The following is a 23,293-nucleotide window of genomic DNA, read 5'->3' on the forward strand; positions in this document are numbered from 1 at the left end:
GGAAGGAGAACAGTCCCAGCTTCTCCAACATATCCATGTAACTGGTGTTCCTCATCCCTGGAACCATTTTCGTTAATATTTTCTGCACCCTCTCTGAAGCTTTCACAACCTTCCTAAAGTGTAGTGCCCAGAGCTGGACACAATATTCCAGTTGAGGCTGAGCCAGTGTTTTATACAGGTTTATCCTAACTTCCACCACCACCACCACCACCCTCCTCCACCTGGCTGAACTTGTTCTCACACTTCCTTCAAGTGAAAGGTATTGCTATGGGTATCCGCATGGGTCCTCATTTTGACCGGCTTTTTGTGGAATATATCGAACATTCCTTGTTCCAGTCCTACTTAGGCCCCCCCCCATCGCTTTTTCCGGTACATTGACGAATGTATCGGTGCTCCCGCCCCGAACTGGAAAACTTTATCAACTTTGGTTCTAATTTCCACCCTTCTCTCACCTTCACTCTCCAACACTTCCCTTCCATTCCTCGACTTCTCTGTTTCTATCTCTGGGATAGGCTGTCTACGAACATTCATTATAGGCCCACCGTCTCTCACAGCTACCTCAACTACACTTCTTCACACCCTGCCTCCTGTAAGGACTCCATTTCATTTTCCCAGTTTCTGCATCTCTGACGCATCTGCTCTGATGATGCAACCTTCCATGACAGCGCTTCTGAAATGTCTTCCTTTTTCCTCAACCGAGGATTCCCCCACCCACTGCAGTTGACAGGGCTCTCAAACATATCCGGCCCATTTCCCGCTCCTCTACCCTAACCCCTTCCCCTCCTTCCCAGAATCACGACAGGGTTCCTCTTTCCAGCCCACCAGCCTCCACATCCAAAGGATCATTCTCCGCTATTTCTGCCATGTCCAGCGTGATGCGACTGCCAAACGCATGTTCCCCTCCCCTTCCCAGTCAGCAAATCCCGAAGGGATCATTCCCCCTGCGACACCCTGGTCCACTCCTCCATTACCCCCACCACCTCATCCCCTTCCCAAGGCACCTTCCCCTGCAATCGCAGGAGGTGTAAAACCTGCCCATTTACCTCCTCTCTCCTGACTGTCCAAGGCCCCAAACACTCCTTTCAGGTGAAGCAGTGATTTACTTGTACTTCTTTCAATTTAGTATACTGTATTCGCTGCTCACAATGTGATCTCCTCTACATTGGGGAGACCAAATGCAGAATGGGTGGCCACTTTGAGAAAACCTCTGCTCAGTCTGAAAGCATGTCCCCGAGCTTCCAGTTGCTGGCCATTACAACATACCCCCCTGCTTTCATGCTCACATCTCTGTCCTGAGATTGCTGCAGTGTTCCATTGAACATCAATGCAAGCTCGAGGAACAGCATCTCATTTACTAATTAGGCACGCTACAGAGTGCCGGACAGAACATTGAGTTCAATCATTTCAGAGCATGACGGGTCCCCTTTTTATTTTTTTTTATTTCTTTTTTATTTGTTTATTTTATTTTAGTTTGTTTTGATTGTTTCTACTGTGCCGACCCACTGTTTGTTTTTTCCTGTTTGTGCTCGGGGCCAGCGCTGTTCAGTTTTCTGTCAATTCACACCCTCTCTGTGATAACACTTTGTCTTTCACCACACCATTAACATACCATTAGCCTTTGCTCCATGATCTTCTGGTCGGTTATTCTCTGTGATCTTGCCCTATCAACACCTCTTTTATTATCTCTTGCTCCACCCCTGCTTTACTTGCTTAAAACCTATTACATTTTGAATATTTGCCCGTTCCACCAACCTGTCCTCTTGAAGTTTATCATTATCTTCCACACAGTTCACAATACTTCCAAGTTTTGTGTCATCTGCCAATTTTTAAATTGTGTCCCATATCCCCAAGTCTAGGTCATTACTATATATCAAGAAAAGCAGGGATCTTAACACCGTCACCTAGGGAACCCCACTATCTCCTTTCCTCCAATCCAAAAACAACCGTTCACAACTACTCTCTGTTTCCTGTCATTCAGCTAATTTCATATCCATGCATCCACTGTTCCATTGATTCCATGGGCTCTAACCTTTCTGACCAGCCTGTTATGTGGAATTTAAATGTGTTTCAGACGGGTGGGAGATGGGGTGGCTGGCTTCCACTTTTTGCCTCCCAACTGACCATGGATAGTGTTTCCATTAAACTAGTGTTTCAGCCCCTGAGTGTTTTCAGAGTCAAATAAACAGACCAAGTACAGGTTTTCTCATAGGTTTAATAAGAAAGATAACTATTTTACACAATAACTAAATTGTTTGCAGTCTTTGCCCATGCACATATTCACAAACATACACACAAAGAACAAAGAACAGTACAGCACAGTAACAGGCCATTCGGCCCTCCAAGCCTGCGCCGATCTTGATGCCTGCCTAAACTAAAACCTTCTGCACTCCCAGGGACCGTATCCCTCTATTCCCATCCTATTCATGTATTTGTCAAGATGCCTCTTAAACATCGCTATCGTACCTGCTTCCACCACCTCCCCTGGCAGCAAGTTCCAGGCACTCACCACCCTCTGTGTAAAGAATTTGCCTCGCACATCCCCTCTAAACTTTGCCACTCACACCTTAAACCTATGCCCCCTCATAACTGACTCTTGCACCCTGGGAAAATCTTTTGACTATCCACTCTGTCCATGCCGTTCATAACTTTGTAAACCTCTATCATGTCGCCCCTCCACCTCCATCGTTCCAGTGAAAACAATCTGAGTTTATCCAACCTCTCCTCATAGCTAATGCCCTCCAGACCAGGCAACATCCTGGTAAAACTCTTCTGTACCCTCTCCATAGCCTCCACGTCCTTCGTTAGTGTGGCAACCAGAATTGCACGCAATATTCCAAGTGTGGCCTAACTAAAGTTCTGTACAGATGCAGCATGACTTGCCAATTTTTATACTCTATGCCCCGACCGATGAAGGCAAGCATGCCGTATGCCTTCTTGACTACCTTATCCACCTGCGTTGCCACTTTCAGTGACCTGTAGACCTGTACGCCAAGATCTCTCTGCCTGTCAATACTCCTAAGGATTCTGCAATTTACTGTATACTTCCCACCTGCATTAGATCTTCCAAAATACATTACCTCACATTTGTCCAGATTAAACTCCATCTGCCATTCCTCCGCCCAAGTCTCCAACTGATCTATATTCTGCTGTATCCTCTGACAATCCTCATCACTATCCGCAACTCCACCAACCTTTATGTCGTCCGCAAACTTACTAATCAGACCAGCTACATTTTCCTCCAAATCATTCATATATACTTCAAACAGCAAAAGTCCCTGCACTGATCCCTGCAGAACACCACTAGTCACATCCCTCCATTCAGAAAAGCACCCTTCCACTGCTATCCTCTGTCTTCCATGAGTGAGCCAGTTCTGTATCCATCTTGCCAGCTCACCTCCGATCCCGTGTGACTTCACCTTTTGTATCAGTCTGCCATGCGGGACCTTGTCAAAGGTTTTACTGAAGTCCATATAGACAAAATCCACTGCCCTTCCTTCATCAATCATCTTTGTCACTTCCTCAAAAAACTCAATCAAATTAGTGAGACACAACCTCCCCTTCACAAAACCATGCTGCTTCTCGCTAATAAGTTCGTTTGTTTCCAAATGGGAGTAAATCCTGTCTCGAAGAATCCTCTCTGATAATGTCCCTACCACTGACGTAAGGCTCACCGGCCTATAATTTCCTGTATTATCCTTGCTACCCTTCTTAAACAAAGGAACAACATTGGCTATTCTCCAGTCCTCTGGGACCTCGCCTGTAGCCAATGAGTATGCAAAGATTTCTGTCAAGGCCCCAGCAATTTCTTCACTTGCCTCCCTCAGTATTCTGGGGTAGATCCCATCGGGCCCTGGGGACTTATCTACTTTAATGCTTTGCAAGACACCCAACACCTCCTCCTTTTTGATAATGAGATGATTGAGACTATCTACACTCCCTTCCCTCAGCTCATCATCCACCAAGTCCTTCTCTTTGGTGAATACTGATGCAAAGTAGTCATTTAGTACCTCACCCATTTCCTCTGGCTCCACACATAGATTCCCTTCTCTGTCCTTGAGTGGGCCAACCCTTTCCCTAGTTACCCTCTTGCTCTTGAAATGAGTGTAAACATATACATATAGATGGAGAGAGAGAAAAAGGGTAACATTTAATTAAAGTCTCAAGGCATGCAAGAATTTTGTGCTTTGCAGAAACTTGCTGAATTTCTTCGAAGGAAAGTCTTTTCAAATGTGCAGGCCTGGATGTTTGTAGTCTTGAACTTGCTGAGGTGTTGCAGACTTCCTGTTTGCTTCCACAGGTGGGGGATTCAAAGTCACTTTGGCAATTTCTCTCTGCCTCGGTTGTTCAAAGATGTTTTAAAACATTTTTAGAGGCAGGGCCCCTTTGCTTAGCTGGTCGGCCTCACAGCTTCTCTGGCAGGAAAGTATGGCCTTCTGTAGTCTCTGGTTGATCCTTGCCACTGTCTCCAGAGAGCTGCCTTTTGAGGCAAACATTCATCACACATGAGTCTCTGTCAGGTGATAAAAGGGCCCTGCTGTAACAATGCAATGGTTTAGGATATGAAAATCATGCTATCTGATGTCTTCTGGATGGGATCCATTCTGCTACAATGGTGTTACTTCACCCTATTATTTTGGCTTTTGAATCCGTAGTTTCTCGGTCTGCCAGGTTTGATAACTCAATTCTTGAAGATCGGAGCCGCTTTGCATTGAACTTCTTGTTTTCTATTTTAATATCTCCCCAGGGTGAGACCAGATGGGATGATGGGTTTTGTTCTTCAACAGCCCAAATGTACTTTCCAGTACAGGGGTGCTGTCACCTGACACCGACTCCATCTTGTCTGTTGCAATGTGTCCATATTTTAGAGTTTAACTCACCAGTTCATTTTTTATAGTCCATAATTGCTCCAGTTCACTTCATATTTCATCCTTGCTTCGTGTGGATTTGAATTTCTCTCTGTCTGTTATTTGCATTGACTTTGAAATGTTGAAGGTCTGCTGGGAGTCCGAATGGCTCCTTCTCCATTCTGGAATATTTTCTTTGTTGTTTGTTTAATTATTTTGAGAAATATCCAATTGTTTTCTCGAGGCCTGAATTATCATCTTGGAGTAAGAATGCACCTTCTCCGATATCACTAGCGCGATAGACATCTGAAAGGATTTGTTAAAATTTGGAGCTGCCAATATTGGGTCATCTGTTAAATTCACCTTCAACTTTTCGAAAGCTGTCTGGCACTGCTCTGACCACACCACTTTTACACTTTTCTTCAACCAGTCAGTTAAAGGTACAGCTATGGTGCTGAAACTCGGAACAAATATTCACCACAAACCACACATTTCCAGGAAAGGCATCATTTCCCTCATTGTTTTGGGAATGGGGAAATCTACCAGGGCTTGCACTTTTGCTGCCCTTGGCAACGCCCGACGTTGGTCTACAATGTGCCCTAAATTGGCTACTTCAGCCTTAACAAATTTGCTCTTTGCTAAATTGACTACTAGGTGAGCTTTCTGTAGAACCTTTGTTACAACCAGGTGAGAAAGGTATCTTGCGGTCCCTATCAACCTTCACCTGGTCTTACTGTAACAGGGTTTAATTTTAAACACACCGTGTTTTGAGCTCTACCTTGGTGAATCCTTGTTCACCATTTTCCAATTATAAGGTAAAGAATCCCGCACCCACAGGCTTTCTTAGGTTTGAAGGAAAGTGAAATTTATTAAAACTTAAACATAAATTCTAATTCAGTTAACGCTTACGGATACATGCCACGGTGCACGTTAACATGTATATGCGATACGCACATGTAAATAGAGGCAGAAAAGAGCAGAAGAAAAATAAATGGAGAGGTTTGAGGCAATATCTGAAGAGTTTCTTGTTACTGTACTTCGCGCTCTCTGGAGAGTCTTCTTGTAGGTAATTCTTGCTTTTCATTGGGGCCCAGTATTCTTCTTAAACCTTGTTCACTGCAGGAGACTTTTCTCTCTCTTGGGTTCCTGTGTCTTCAATGGATTCCAAAACTGGTGAGAGGGAGATGAGAGCAGACAGGAGAGGCTGCGGTGAGCCAGCCACGAGAGGTCTTTTCAGACCAGGAGCAAACAGCTTTCTGCCAGTTCAAAACTCTGTGGCAAGTTCAAATTCAAAAAAAACCTCTCAGTTCAAAACTCTGCAACAGCCAGTTTGTCATGTGACTAAACTGGTCTGACCACGTATTCTATGTATTGGGGAGCAGGGACTGGTTCCTTTGCTCCAACACTGTCTACTCGTATGCAAAAATGTCTTTCCGGCCAGGGGCCTGGCAATTCCTTGTGATAGGCCCACTTTTCTTCCCAGCAACAATTTTAAATTTAATGTCCATGTGGCGAAATTAATGTGTCGCATTCTTGGCAGGTGGGAGCCTGCATGACACCTTAAAGAATTCCCTTAAATGTTTCAAATGTTCCCATGTATTGCTGTAAACTAACAGATCATCCAGGTAGATGACACAGTTGGTTAAACCAGCAACCACCTGGTTCATCAGTCTTTGCAATGTGGCTGGAGCATTTATTAACCCTAATGGCATTATGTTACATTGGAATAAGCCATCAGGGGTGACAAATGCTGAAATTTCTTTTGTTTTGGTGGTCCTGGGAACTTGCCAGTATCCTTTCAATAAATCGATTTTATTAGTATAGGTGGAGTTGCCTATTCGGTCAATGCATTCCTCAACATGGGGGATTGAATAGAAATCTGTCCTTGTTACTGCATTGAATTTCTTTAAATTTGATAAGAAATGTAAAGGCTGGTTGATCTATCAGGTTTGGGTATTAGTACAATTGGGGAACTCCAGCTGCTTTGGCAGGGTTCAATTCAATCATTGTCCAACATGTATTGAACTTCCTTGCGGACCTGAGTCAATTTATCAAGGCTCAGTTTATTTGAAAGGTGGAGTCTCTCCACATCTCCATCATGTATTCTTAAGGATATGTGACCCAGTTTGTCCCTCCAAATTTCTTCACACTCCCTTATCAGTGTTGCTAGATCCTGTCTGTTCCAGTCAGAGATAGTCAAATATGGTGTCTAGTCTCCTTTGATATTTCTGTATTTCCTAATTTTACAGTGGGAGTTAAATTTGAGAATTTTCTGAGTTCCCGTTGTCATGATTGTATGTGTGGGCTTCAGTATTGGAGAATATATAGTACTTGGAAGGGAAACTGAAAGTAGCTTTGGGGAAAGCACCTGACCTGGGGGTTGTTGTAAGGTCAAATAGCTTTGTAGCCACAGTGAGAGCAGTAAGCAAGAATTTTACAGAAGTCTTTAATAAAACACTTGTTAAATCTTTGTTGAAGTTACGGTTGTGATTTCAAGTGTGATTCATTTCAGCCTGAGATGTGACACCCTTCCTCACCTAGTTTGTCTTCACCAGGGCTGTCCTTCTTTACTGTTCTAACTGCCTGACACACACTCGCTGGTCTGTCTGGTTCCTGACTGTGGAATTGTTTCAGCATATTGATGTGGCACAGTCTTTGCTTTTTTCTCCAGTCTGGGGTATTAATTAGGTCGTTCACTAACCTTTTCCCCTCTACTGTACGGGCCACAGAATTTGGCTTTTAGGGATTTGCATTGCAGTGGTAACAGTATTAGAATTAGAATTAGAATTAGAACATTACAGCGCAGTACAGGCCCTTCGGCCCTCGATGTTGCGCCGACCTGTGAAACCATCTGACCTACACTGTTCCATTTTCATCCATATGTCTATCCAATGACCACTTAAATGCCCTTCAAGTTGGCGAATCTACTACTGCTGCAGGCAGGGCGTTCCACGCCCTTACTACTCTCTGAGTAAAGAAACTACCTCTCACATCTGTCCTATATCTATCACCCCTCAACTTGAAGCTATGTCCCCTCGTGTTTGCCATCACCATCCGAGGAAAAAGACTCTCACTATCCACCCTATCTAACCCTCTGATTATCTTATATGTCTCTATTAAGTCACCTCTCCTCCTCCTTCTCTCCAACGAAAACAACCTCAAGTCCCTCAGCCTTTCCTCGTAAGACCTTCCCTCCATACCAGGCAATATCCTAGTAAATCTCCTCTGCACCCTTTCCATAGCTTCCACATCCTTCCTATAATGCGGTGACCAGAACTGCATGCAATACTCCAGGTGCGGTCTCACCAGAGTTTTGTCCAGCTGCAGCATGACCTCGTGGCTCCGAAACTCGATCCCCCTACTAATAAAAGCTAACACACCATATGCCTTCTTAACAGCCCTATTAACCTGGGTAGCAACTTTCAGGGATTTATGTACCTGGACACCAAGATCTCTCTGTTCATCTACACTACCAAGAATCTTCCCATTAGCCCAGTACTCTGCATTCCTGTTACTCCTTCCAAAGTGAATCACCTCACACTTTTCCGCATTAAACTCCATTTGCCATCTCTCAGCCCAGCTCTGCAGCCTATCTATGTCCCTCTGTACCCTACAACATCCTTCGGCACTATCCACAACTCCACCGACCTGAGTGTCATCTGCAAATTTACTAACCCACCCTTCTACACCCTCTTCCAGGTCATTTATAAAAATGACAAACAGCAGTGGCCCCAAAACAGATCCTTGCGGTACACCACTGGTAACTAAACTCCAGGATGAACATTTGCCATCAACCACCACCCTCTGTCTTCTTTCAGCTAGCCAATTTCTGATCCAAAGCTCTAAATCACCTTCAACCCCATACTTCCGTATTTTCTGCAATAGCCTACCGTGGGGAACCTTATCAAACGCCTTACTGAAATCCATATACACCACATCCACTGCTTTACCCTCATCCACCTGTTTGGTCACCTTCTCGAAAAACTCAATCAGGTCTGTGAGGCACAACCTACCCGTCACAAAACTGTGCTGACTATCTCTAATGAACTTATTCTTTTCAAGATGATTATAAATCCTGTCTCTTATAACCTTTTCCAACATTTTACCCACAACTGAAGTAAGGCTCACAGGTCTATAATGACCAGGGCTGTCTCTACTCCCCTTCTTGAACAAGGGGACAACATTTGCTATCCTCCAGTCTTCCGGCACTATTCCTGTCGACAATGACGACATAAAGATCAAGGACAAAGGCTCTGCAATCTCCTCCCTAGCTTCCCAGAGAATCCTAGGATAAATCCCATCTGGCCCAGGGGACTTATCTATTTTCACACTTTCCAAAATTGCTAACACCTCCTCCTTGTGAACCTCAATCCCATCTAGCCTAGTAGCCTGACTCTCAGTATTCTCAACAACATTTTCTTTCTCTACTGTAAATACTGATGCAAAATATTCATTTAACACTTCCCCTATCTCCTCTGATTCCACACACAACTTCCCACTACTATCCTTGATTGGCCCTAATCTAACTCTAGTCATTCTTTTATTCCTGATATACCTATAGAAAGCCTTAGGGTTTTCCCTGATCCTATCCACCAATGACTTCTCGTGTCCTCTCCTTGCTCTTCTTAGCTCTCCCTTTAGATCCTTCCTGGCTAGCTTGTAGCTCTCAAGCGCCCTAACTGAGCCTTCACGTCTCGTCCTAACATAAGCCTTCTTCTTCCTCTTGACAAGCGCTTCAACTTCTTTAGTAAACCACGGCTCCCTCGCTCGACAACTTCCTCCCTGCCTCACAGGTACATACTTATCAAGGACACACAGTAGCTGCTCCTTGAATAAGCTCTACATTTCGATTGTTCCCATCCCCTGCAGTTTCCTTCCCCATCCTACGCATCCTAAATCTTGCCTAATCGCATCATAATTTCCTTTCCCCCAGCTATAATTCTTGCCCTGCGGTATATACCTGTCCCTGCCTCTCAGGTAAACCTAACCGAATTGTGATCACTATCACCAAAGTGCTCACCTACATCTAAATCTAACACCTGGCCGGGTTCATTTCCCAGTACCAAATCCAATATGGCATCGCCCCTGGTTGGCCTGTCTACATACTGTGTCAGAAAACCCTCCTGCACACACTGGACAAAAACTGACCCATCTAAAGTACTCGAACTATAGTATTTCCAGTCGATATTTGGTAAGTTAAAGTCCCCCATAACAACTACCCTGTTACTCTCGCCCCTGTCGAGAATCATCTTCGCTATCCTTTCCTCTATATCTCTGGAACTATTCGGAGGTCTATAAAAGACTCCCAACAGGGTAACCTCACCTCTCCTGTTTCTAACCTCGGCCCATACTACCTCAGTAGACGAGTCCTCAAACGTCCTTTCTGTCGCTGTAATACTCTCCTTGATTAACAATGCCACACCGCCCCCCCCCAGTACCAGAACCTTGTCCTATGGTTTAAATTCTCAAGGTGCATGGACATGTACCCACCTTCAATGCCTTTGATCAGAACCTCTGCCTTTCGTGAGCTCTCTGGTGGAAAGGTCATACCTTTATCCAGGATTGTGTGTCGCTTGTACCTCTCGGCAGAACAATAGACTTGCCTATTGTATCAGAGGGGTATAGCGAAAGCTTTCCTTTTAAAACAAAATCCTGATAGCCTTCAGGAATCTTTTCTACTTCTGCCACACCTACGGCGGTATTCTTTAAGGGGTCCATTGCCCATGATTAGGGCCACAAGCCTGTCTGCCTTGCTGCCTGCTTGGGCACCCTTTTCTAGGCTAGCCTCCTGAACTACTACAAAATTTACTGGCCTCCCTTTTAACTTCTAGCAGTCAGTTTTAACATGCCCTGTTTTACTGCCGTGGGAACACATAGGTCTGTGGAAGACAGTTTTAACCTATATATATTTCTTACTTAATGGTGGACGGCTTCTTGCATTCTCACTTCTGGTTTTCCTTTTGCGAGCACTCCATCTTTTATCATTATTTAACTTGCTGTCCTTCCCAAACCGTTGGGAATTTTTGTGGAAGCTTTTTCCCTGAATAAAGGGTTTGTGTGTGAGCTCAAAGTTATCTGCCATGACAGCAGCTTCTCTCACCCTTGTAACCCTTAGTTCTTCAATATAATTTCATATGATAATTGGGATGTTATTTTTAAATTCTTCCAATAGGATTACTTCTCCCAAATTTTCATATGAGAGGTCTAAATTGAGATATTGTATCCAGCGATCAAAAGCCATGTTGGTTAATTCTTTCAAATTCTATCAAGGTTTGGGCTGGTCTTTTCTGAGCCAGAGAGCACTGGAGGCTGGGTCATTGAATATATTCAAGGCTGAGATCGATAGATTTTTGATTGACCAGGAAAGTAGAGTTGAGGGCAGAATCAGATCAGGCATGATCTTATCGAATGGCGGAGCAGGCTCGAGGAACAAATAGCCTACTCCTGCTCCTAATTCTTGTGTTCTTGTATTTCTTAACTTATGCTGATAGTCTTCAGTGACCAACTCATATGCATTTAATATAGCAGCTGAGTGGCGTGAAACAGGGCTGTGTTCTCTCACCTACACTGTTTGGGATTTTCTTCTCCCTGCTGCTCTCACATGCTTTCAAGTGTTCAGAAGAAGGAATTTTCCTCCACGCAAGATCAGGTGGCAGGTTGTTCAACCTTGCCCGTCCAAGAGTGAAGACCAAAGTTTGGAAAGTCCTCATCAGGGAACTTCTCTTTACTGACGATGCTGCATTAACATCTCACACTGAAGAGTGTCTGCAGAATCTCATCGACAGGTTTGCGGCTGCCTGCAACGAATTTGGCCTAATCATCAGCCTCAAGAAAATGAACATCATGGGACAGGATGTCAGAAATGTTGCATCCATCAATATTGGCTCTGGAAGTGGTTCAAGAGTTCACCTACCTAGTCTCAACGATCACCAGTAACCTGTCTCTCGATGCAGAAATCAACAAGCGCATGGGAAAGGCTTCCACTGCTATGTCCAGACTGGTGAAGAGAGTGTGGGAAAATGGCGCACTGACACGGAACACAAAAGTCCGCGTGTATCAAGCCTGTGTCCTCAGTACCTTGCTCTACGGCAGCGAGGCCTGGACAACGTATGTCAGCCAAGAGCGACGTCTCAATTCATTCCATCTTCACTGCCTCCAGAGAATCCTTGGCATCAGGTGGCAGGACCATATCTCCAACACAGAATTCCTCGAGTCGGCCAGCATCCCCAACTTATACACCCTATTGAGTCACTGGCGCTTGAGATAGCTTGGCCATGTGAGCCGCATGGAAGATGGCAGGATCCCCAAGGACACATTGTTCAGCGAGCTCGCCACTGGTATCAGACCCACCGGCCGTCCATGTCTTCGCTTTAAAGATGTCTGAAAATGCGACATGAAGTCCTGTGACATTGATCACACGTCGTGGGAGTCAGTTGCCAGCGATCGCCAGAGCTGGCGGGCAGCCATAAAGGCGGGGATAAAGTGTGGCGAGTCGAAGAGACTCAGCAGTTGGCAGGAAAAAAGACAGAAGCGCAAGGGGAGAGCCAACTGCGAAACAGCCCTGACAACCAATTTTATCTGCAGCACCTGCAGAGGAGTCTGTCACTCTAGTATTGGCCTTTATAGCCACTCCAGGCGCTGCTCCACAAACCACTGACCACCTGCAGGCGCTTACCCATTGTCTCTCGAGATAAGGAGGCCAAAGGAGAAGAAGAAGTCTGGTCATAGTCAAAAGAGCTCTCTTCCGACAACAGAGAAAAAGCTTTGAGAGCTCTCCCCAGTAAGAGGAGAGTCCAATATTCTTTTGGTCATTTTAGCCTGGTAGCTATTTTCTCAAAGGAGATAAAGTAAGACTAGAACTCCTTCTCATTAAATTTTGGCACCAATCCCGAGTGTCTCATAATAGAGTCATAGAGTTATACAGTACAGAAACAGGCCCTTCGAGTCTGTGCGGGCCATCAAGCACCCAACGTTTCTAATCCCATATTCCTGCACACGGCCCATAGCCTTGTATGCGTAGGCGTTTCAAGTGCTCATCAAAATGTTCTGAGGTTTCCTGCCTCCATCACCTCTTCAGGCAGTGCATTCCAGATTCCTACCTGCTGGGTGAAAAAATTTTTCCTCAAATCCTCTCGAAACCTCCTACCCCTTACCCTAAATCTATGCCCCCTGGTTCTTGACCCCTCCACTAAGGGAAAAAGTTTCCTCCTATCGAACCTATCGATACCCCTCCTCATAATCTTGTACACCTCAGTCAGTTTCCCCCTCAGCCTTCTCTGCTGCAAGAAAAATAACCCTCGCCTTTTCAGTCTCTCTTCATCGCTGAAATGCTCCAGCCCAGGCAATATCCTGGTGAATCTCCTCTGCTCCCTCTCCAGTGCAATCACATCCTTCCTGTAGTGTGGTGACTGAATTGTACACGATACTCCAGCTGTGGCCTAACTAACATTTTATACAGCTCCATCATAACCTCCCTGATCTTATATTCTATGCCTCGGCTAATAAAGGCAAGTATCCCTTGTGCCTTCCTAACCACCTTATCTACCAGTGCTGCTGCCTTCAGAGATCTATGGAAACATAGAAACAGAGAAAATAGGAGCAGGATTAGGCCATTTGGCCCATCGAGCCTGCTCCGCCATTCATTATGATCATGGCTGATCATCTGATTGAGTAACCTGTTCCCACCTTCACCCCATACCCTTTGATCCCTTTAGACCCAAGAGCTATATCTAACTCTTTCTTGAAAACAGACAATGTTTTGGCCTCAAATGCTTTCTGTGGCAGCAAATTCCACAGGCTCATCACTCTCTGGGTGAAGAAATTTCTCCTCATCTCTGTCCTGAAAGGTTTACCCTGTATCCTTAGACTATGACCCCTGGTTCTGGACATCACAACCATCGGGAACATCCTTTCTGCAGCTCCCCTGTCAAGTCCTGTTAGAATTTTATAGCTTTCTATGAGATCCCCCCTCACTCCTCTGAACTCCAGCGAATGTAATCCAAACCAACTCAATCTCTCCTCATCCGTCAGTCACACCATCCCAGGAATCAAACTGCTAAACCTTTGCTGCACTCCCTCTGTAGCAAGAACATCCTTCCTCAGATAAGGAGACCAAAACTGCGCACAATATTCCAGGTGTGGCCTCACCTGTATAATTGCAGCAAGACATCCCTGCTCCAATACTCAAATCCTCTTGCTATGAAGGCCAACATACCATTTGCCTTTTTTGCCATCTGTAGGACCTGCATATTTACCTTCAGCGACTGGTCTACGAGAACACCCAGGTCTCACTGCATATTCCCCTCTCTCAGTTTATAGCCGTTCAGATAATAATCTGCCTTCCTGTTTTTGCTGCCAAAGTGGATAACCTCACATTTATCCACATTATCCTGCATCTGCCATACATTTGCCCACTCACTCAACTTGTCCAAATCATCCTGAAGCCTCTCTGCATCCTCCTCACAACTCACCCTCCCACCCAGTTTTGTGTCATCTGCAAATTTGGAGATATTACATTTAGTTCCCTCATCCAAATCATTAATGTATATTGTGAATAGCTGGGGTCCAAGCACCGATCCCTGCGGAACCCTACTAGTCACTGCCTGCCATTCGGAAAAAGACCCGTTTACCCCTACTCTTTGTTTCCTGTCTGCCAACCAATTTTCTATCCATCGCAATACACTACCCCCAGTCCCACGCGCTTTAATTTTCCATGTTAATCTCTTAAGTCGAAAGCCTTCTGAAACTCAAATAAACCACATCCACTGGCTTCCCCTCATCAACTCTCCTAGTTCCATCTCGAAGAATTCCAGTAGATTTGTCAAGCATGATTTCACATTCGTAAATCCATGCTGACTCTGCCTGATTCTACCACTGTTCTCTAAGTGCTCTGCGATAAAATCTCTGATAATGGACTCTGGAATTTTCCCCACTACCGACATCAGGCTGACTGGTCTATAATTCCCTGCTTTCTCTCTACCTCCCTTTTTAAATAGTGGGTAATACACCAAGGTTCCTCTGACCTTCTGTACTTCCTCGGGTCCTATCATCCATTGTATATCCTCTTGCCTTGTTTGTCCTCCCAAAATACATCACCTCACACATCTCAGGATTAAATTCCATTTGCCGCTGCTCCGCCCATCTTACCAGCCCATCTATATTGTCCTGTAGTCTAAGGATTTCCTCCTCACGATTTACAACACCACCAATTTTCATGTCATCTGCGAACTTACTGATCATACCTCCTCTCATCATGTCTAAATCATTAATGTGCACTTCAAACAGCAAGGGTCCCTGCACCGATCCCTGTGGTACACCACTGGTCACACGCTTCCAATCGCAAAAGCAACCCTCGACCATTACCCTCTGCCTCCTGCCACTATGCCAATTTTGGATCCAATTTACCAAATTGCACTGGATCCCATGGGCTCTTACCTTCTTGACCAATCTCCCATGCGGGACCTTATCAAAAGCCTTACTGAAGTTCATTTATACCACATCTACTGCTATACCCTCATCTACACATCGAGTCACCTCCTCGAAAAATTCAATCAAGTTAGTTAGACATGATCTACACCTGACAAAACCATGCTAACTTTCCCTGACTAATCCCCGCCTCTCTAAGTGGAGATTAATCCTGTCCCTCAGAATTTTTTCCAATACTTCCCCAAACACTAAATTTCGACTCACCGGCCTGTAATTACCTGGTTTATCCCTGCTACACTTCTTGAATAATGGTACCACATTCGCTGTCTTCCAGTCCTCTGGTACCTCTCCTGTGGCCAGAGAGGATTTGAAAATTTGTGTCAAGGCCCCTGCTATCTCTTCCCTTTCCTCACATAACAGCCTGGGAACATCTCATCTGGGCCTGAGGATTTATCCACTTTTAAGCCCGCTAAAACAGCGAATACGTCCTCCCTTTCAATGCTAATATGTTCAACTATATCACAATCCCCCTCCCTGATCTCTGCACCTCCATCGTCCTTCTCCATAGTGAACACCGATGAAAAATAATCATTTAAAACCTCACCGATGTCCTCTGGCCCCAGACAAAGATTGCCACGTTGGTCCCTAATGGGCCCTACTCTTTCCCTGGTTATCCACTTCCCCTTAATATACTTATAAAATGCCTCAGGATTTTCCTTTATCTTGCTCGCCAGTGCTTTTTCATGTCCCCACTTTGCTCTCCTAATTACTATTTTCAGTGCCACCCTTCACTTTCTCTACTCCTCTAATGCCTCCAATGTTTTCAGCGCTTGGGATTTGCCATAAGCCTCCTTTTTTTCCTGATCCGATCCTCTATATTCCTTGACATCCAGGGTTCCCTGGGCCTGTTGTTCTTCCCCTTCACCTTAACGGGTACATGTTGGCTCTAAACTCTCACTATTTCCTCTTTGAATGACTCCCACTGATGTGATATAGACTTTCCTACAAGTAGCTGCTCCCAGTCCACTTTGGCCAGATTCAGTTTTATCATATTGAAATCGACCTTCCCGCAAGTCAGTACCTTTATTTCTGGTCCATCTTTGTCCTTTTCCATAACGACCTTAAAACTTACAGACTTCTGGTCACGATCCCCGAAATGCTCTCCCACTGACACTTCTACCACTTGTCCGGCTTCATTCCCTAGAATTAGGTCCAGTACTGCCCCTTCTCTTGTCCAACTTTCTATGTGCTGGCTCAAAAAACTCTCCTTTATGCATTTTAAGAATTCCGGCTCCTTTAAGCCTTTTGCACTAAGACTATCCCAGTTAATATTGGGGAAGTTGAAATCCCCTACTATGATTACCCGATTATGTTTACACCTCTCTGACATTTGCCGACATATCTGCTGCTCTATCTCTTCCTGACTGTTTTGAGGTCGGTAGTACACTCCCAGCCAAGTGATTGCCTCCTTTTTGTTTTTAAGTTCTAACTAAATTGCTTCATTTGAGGAACCTTCTGTGATATTATCTGTCCTTACTGCAGTAATTGATTCCTTGATCAGCAGTGCAATGCCACCTCCTCTTTTATCCCCTCCCCTGTCATGCCTGAATGGCAAAGATCTGTTCTGAATTTGGGTGAATATTTGAATTGCTGGTAGAATTCTAACCTTGTTTTTGCAACCTTTCTGACTCAAACTTTCTCGCCTTTGCCTCTCTTTATATCTCTCTTTCCTCTCTTTCCTTCTGAAACTGCATCTCCTCTCTTTTCAACTGAATTCTCGCTCGGGTTTTTTTTCGAACTCAGATGCCATGCTTGCTGGCTGGAAAATATGGCTTTCTGTAGTCACCGGTTGATCCCTGCCTCTCTCTAGATAGATAGCTTTTCAGGTAAAAGCTCATCACACTCTGTCAGATGACAAAAGGGCCCCTTTCCCCTGTTGTAGCCATACAATGGTCCAGGATATAGAAATCATGCCATCTGATGAATTCTGGATGCGATCCATTCTGCTACAATGGGGCCCCTTCACCCTATTATTTTGGCTTTGGAATCCAGTCTCCCTGTCAGACAGGGTCTTTGATAACACAATTCTTGGAGATAGGAGTCGCTTTGCATTGAATTGCCTGTTTTTCATTTTGTTGTCTTGCGAGGGAGAGACTCGTGGTGATGATGGATTTTGGTTTCCAACAGCCCAAATGTATTTTCCAGTACAGAAGTGTTGTCACCTGGCTCCTACTCTATCTTGTTTTGAGCAATGTGTCCATATTTTGGAGTTAAACTCACCAGTTCATTTTTTATAGTTCACTTCATTTTTCATATGAGCATAATAAATGCATTACAGAAATCCATGTACACCACATCAGCTACATTATCCTCATCAAGCCACTCTGTTACCTCATCAAAAGACTCAAGCAAGTTAGTTAAACACAATTTGGCCTTAAGAAATCCGTGCTGGCTTTCCTTAATTCATCCACATTTGTCCATGTGACTATTAATTTTGTCCTGAATTGTCATTGCTGAAAGCTTTCCCACCACCGAGGTTAAACTGACTGGCCTGTAGTTGCTGGGTTTATCCTTGCACCATTTTTTGAACAAAGGTGTAACATTTACAATTCTCCAGTCCTCTGGGACCACACCTGCATCTAAGGAGGATTGGCAGATTATGACCAGGGCCTCCACAATTTCCACCCTTACTTCCCTCTGTATCCTTGAATGTATTTCATCCATTCCTGGTGACTAACAAACTTCAAGTACAGCCAATCTATCCAATACCTTCTCATTATCAATTTTTAGCACATTCCGTGTCTCAACTACCCTCTCTTTTACCATGACTTGGGCAGCATCTTCTTCCTTCGACAAGACAAATACAAAGTATTCATTTAGTACATCATGCCCCCTGCCTCCATGTATAAATCACCTTATAGGTACCGAATCGGCCCCGCTCCTCCTTTTACCATCCTTTTACTCTTGTGAGGGAATCCATGGTTATAAATGGGTTTTTTTTGGACCCCAACTGAGAGGGAAACTAGAATTGAAGCAGAAACTCAAACTGAAACAGAAATGGAAACCAAAACTGAAACAGAACTGCAAAAGCAATTTCAGCTTTCCAGGGAAACTGACACTGGTTAGAAACCAATAAAAGGAATAGTTACAAGCCCCAGTTTGAAACTTTCAGTGAAGTTGGAGAGATAGGCAAGTTGATAATGAAAAAATATTTGGTTCTACTGAGAAAGATGACAAAAGTGAAGACGCAGAGACACCTCAGGTTGGTGAAAGAGAAAACCAGGAGTACATGTTCAGTTCAAGGGGACAGACATGCTATTTCTGTCATAAGAAAGGACATGTGAATATTGAGTGTTGGAAGTTTTAAAACAAGCCTGTTGCATGTGTACAGTCGAAGGGTGTTTCCCCAGGAAATACTGTCTTAGGGGGTAATATTCACGACAAGCAAGTAGTTACTCCCGGTTCTCTGATAGAGTGAATCCAGGTGGCAGAAGGTGAGAGAAGTTTTCTGTTTAAGGGTGAATGATCCCCACAGTCGTCTGCTGAGGCAGGCAAGCTAGTTATTATTCTTTGAGATACAGTGGCGGCACAGTCACTGATAACATGAATTTCTTTCCCAGTAGTTCGCTGAAAGTGAAGGTGTTAATCCACGGGATTGGTGGAACCTATTTATCCATTCCCTTATATAGGGTTGATTTTAAATGTGACTTGGCCACTAGTCCGGTTACTGTCCGTATCATTCCCAGTTTGCCTATTGAGGGTGTTGATTTTCTGCCAGGAAATTACTTAGCTGGGGATAAGGTAGTGGCATCTTCAGTAGTTTCGGAAAAGCCAGTTGAAATTACTGAAATTGAGGTTTTGCGGCAAACATTTTCTGGAATATTCCCAGATTGTGTTGTGACCAGATCCCAGGCTCATAAGGTTAAACACAATGAGATGGATTCAGTTGTTCGGGGGTTTGGTTGGCTGAAAATTTTTTCAAGGATTTGGATGGAGATGTTGGTGGTAAAGGCTCCAAGACTAACAATGGGGAATTGTTTGGCAGATCCTCTTTAATTGAGGCACAACAGGCAGACCCTCGATTAAGAAGTTTGTCTCAGCCAGCATGAACTGAGGTAGAGGCTGAAAAGGTGCTTGAGTGTTATAATGTTAAGAATGACAGTTTGACGAGAAAGTGGAGACCTCCTCAGAGGCACGCTAATGAGGATTGGGCTGTAATTCATCAAATTGTTGTCCCTCCTTGCTACTGCTGAGAAAATTTGAGAGTTGCCCATGAGATTCCATCGCAGGTCATTTGGATATTCAGAAGACACAGGCTTGGGTAATGATACATTTTTACTGACTGAAGCTGGACAGGGATGTGGTTGAATTCTGTAAGACATGTCACACATGTCAAATGATTGCGAAGCCACAGACATTGGTTCAGCCAGCTCCATTAATACCAATACCTGCATCCGACAATGTTTGGGTTCTTGTGGATTGTGTTGGACCCCCATATCTAAATTAAGTCGGGTCACAAGTATCTCCGAACCATGATAAATTTGTTCACTCGATTCCAGAGGCAAAAAAGATCACAGCGAAAGTTATGACTGAGGGTTGATTCAGTTTATCACTCGGTATGGGTTGCCGAAAGAAATTCTGTCTGACCAGGGCAAATATCTTGTCAGGTATATTTCAGATGGTCATGTGTACTTTGGGAGTGAAGCAGCTCAAGATGGCCGCTTATCACCCGTAGTCACAAGGTGCTTTGGAAAGATATCGCTAAACCCTAGAGTATGATTAAGGTCTATTGTTTTGAGTATCCCCATGATTGTGATAAAGAAACATCAGTTTTGTTTTTTGCAACCAGAGACACACAAATGAGTCGACTGGTTTCAGTTCTTTCGAATTGAACTATGGTCATGAGGTTAAGGCTCCTCAAACTCATTAAGGAGAGATTTTTGGCAGAGAACGAGAAAGATTATGTGTCAGAGTTTCATGAGAGACCCTCAAAAGATTGTGAGATAGCCAGAGAACGTCTCAAGCTCTCTCAGCAGATGATGACAACCCACATGGAGAGAACAGTTAAGGTACGTAGTTATCAACCTCGAGATTGGGTGCTAGTTTTGCTGCCTTTGCCTGGTGAACCATTGAAAGCTAGGTTTAGTGAAGCTTACTTCATCAAAAGAAAACTCGAGTGAGGTGAGCAATTTGGTTAGCAGCCCAGAAAAATGGCAAAGTCAAAGGTTGTGCCATGTGAATATGCTGATGAGATACCATGATTGTGAGTATAGTGTTACAACTGACCGCTCCAGTCAAAGCCCCCAATCAAAATAAACGATTCTGATTGTGGTGGGAGAAACGTACTGTTAATTCAATCCCATCCCTCCACAGATTGCCTGACATATCATTTTAAACTTTCCAAATTAAAGAAAGACCCAGCCAAATTGTACCATCTACTAACCTCCGAATGAGGCTAACCAAACCACGTGTCTTTAAGTCAACAAATTAACTGTTTAATGAGAAAAACTAAATTCTTAAACACAACTAAGATATAAACAAAGTTTGAAATAGAAAAAAATCAAAGTCCTTGCAGTCCTGCCAGAAGTGGAACAGTCCAAGGTTGCTTCAAGTCCTCACAGCCGACTGATGAGGGGAAAAAATGTTCTTCAACAATAGAACATCCCATAGTCTAATTCAGAAGTTGAAATTGATGCTTTCCTTCTCCAACGATGAATTTCAACAATTAATGACTTGCAAAAACTTTTTGATGAATCAATTTGACTTTAAAATAATTGAGGGATAATAGTTTGTCACAGGCTAACTTCCCTTCCTTCAGTTTAAATTATCAGAGATCTCTGTTTTGGCTTGACTTTGTAGAACTTTGAGAGAGAATAATAAATAAACAGACTAAATTCTCTTCCTTCAGTTTAAATGGTCTGAGAACCCTCCTTTCAGGTGCTAACACATAGATGTCTGTCTGTGTCTCTGTATTAGAACAGCCTATTTCCACTATAAGGCTGTTCAAAATTACTTTGTAACAATGTATCTCTGGATCTCTGGTCCTAAATGGCTGTATCACGGGCAACGAGAATGCATTCTTTGACTCACAGTCTCCGAATGGCTGTATCCCGGGCAATGAGAATGCATTCTTTGATCAGTTTTTCGAGCTTGCTGTTTTAAAGCAGTACTGCTCCCTTTCCAGCCTTAAAGGCACCCTACATACTTGCCCCCAAAAAAACGACAGGATCATAACACCTCTGATCTTGGCGGAATGAAACTCCATTCCTGGAATGCATTTCATTACATTGGGTAGAAAATTCAAATTGAAAAAGACACAAACATTTTTTTTCTGCATTTTTAGGCAGACACTTTTCTAAAATGTTAAGACAACAGCAACAAGTTCCACCAGAACATTTTGGCTTTAAATTTTCAGAAGATTGCCCCAATTAACCCATTTCAAATTTCCCAGCATAGTCTTCCAATTGTTTTGTGTTTTCCTTTCACATGTCCCTATTGTCCATTACCTCAGCCAGGTGAACTACACAGCGAGGAGCACTGACCACTACTGGGTTCACTATTCTCTGGGAAGTTTCTCGAGGACCCCTTAAACTATGTGGCATCACATGACACTGGAAAACCCTGTCCAGTGTAACAGAAGCTGATTTTTTTCTTACCCTGGGGTGTCAAAGGAATTTGACAGGTTTCCTCCAACCCATTTTTCTCTTTAAGATACATGGTGTTGCCCACTCTGTCCAAATAGTCCTTTAAATGAAAATTTGGACAGCAATCTGCCGTCTTTATCTTAGTGAATTTTCTACAGTCTATGCCAGTTTGAGCTGACCCACCACATTTAGACATCAAGACCATCTGCGAATTCCAGCTGTCCTGACTAGGATCAAATAAGCTGCCCCTCAGCATGCATTGTACCTCTGCTTCCACTTGGGCCTTTCTGTCTGGACCTAAGTGGTAAGGATGTTGCTTTCAAGGAACGGTTCCCCCTATACCCACATCTTGTGTTGCTAAAGTTGTATATCCTGGCTTATCCCTACAAACTTTTTGAAACATTGTGAAAACCCTGGTTAGCTCTTCACGCTGTGTTTCCTCTAAGTGTAAAAGCCTATTGTTTAATTTTCCCAGCCATTCTGTATTCGCTAATCTGACAGTTGGAGGTTCAATCTGAGAATTTCCAAGGCCTACTTCTGCCTCATCCTCACAATCCTTTTCCTTCTCAACAGTCCCGATTACCTGACACACCTGCACTGGCTGATCCTCCTCCCTGCGGTAATATTGTTTGAGCGTATTAATGCGACATGACCGGTTCTTCTTCTGGTGATCAGGGGTGTCAATCATGTAATCTACCTTACCCACTCTTTTGATCACTCTATATGGGCCACTGAACTGTGCTGTTAATGGTTCTCTCTGTAATGGTAACAACACTAATACTTCATCCCCTGGTTGAAAATCATGGGCTTTTGCATTCTCGTCTGCCCATCTTTTCATATTGGCTTGGGATGCTTTAAGGTGCTCCTGAGCCACCCCACAAGCATTTGTGAGCCTTCCCCAGAACACAGATACATAGTTTAATAATGATTATTCATTCTTTTGTTTCAAGAAACTGTCCTTTATAAGTTTTAAAGGATCTCTTACTTCACATCCATAAACCAATTCTAAAGGACTGAAGCCTGTAGACTCATTCGGTGAGCCTCTGGTGGTAAATAAAAGAAAGTCTCGCCCTGTATCCCAGTCATGTGGATATTTGTGACAGTATGTTCTCATTATCGTTTTGAGAGTCTGGTGAAATCTTGCTAAAGCTCCCTGTGACTGTGGGTGATTTTTTTTTTTTAGAACATTACACCGCAGTACAGGCCATTCGGCCCTCGATGTTGCGCCGACCTGTGAAACCATCTGACCTACACTATTCCATTTTCATCCATATGTCTATCCAATGTCCACTTAAATGCCCTTAAAGTTGGCGAATCTACTACTGCTGCAGGCAGGGCGTTCCACGCCCTTACTACTCTCTGAGTAAAGAAACTACCTCT

The 23,293-nt window shown here is 43.9% G+C and overlaps 1 protein-coding gene across 1 annotated transcript in view; it reads left to right on the forward strand.

Moving 5' to 3' along the window:
• The window catches only part of LOC137373166 (di-N-acetylchitobiase-like), an 82,547-nt gene that overhangs the window by 2,967 nt on the left and 56,287 nt on the right, over positions 1–23,293 (forward strand). The window lies entirely within an intron of this gene.

The sequence above is a fragment of the Heterodontus francisci genome, chromosome 8 (assembly GCF_036365525.1).
Source record: "Heterodontus francisci isolate sHetFra1 chromosome 8, sHetFra1.hap1, whole genome shotgun sequence".
Classification (NCBI taxonomy): Eukaryota; Metazoa; Chordata; class Chondrichthyes; order Heterodontiformes; family Heterodontidae; genus Heterodontus; species Heterodontus francisci.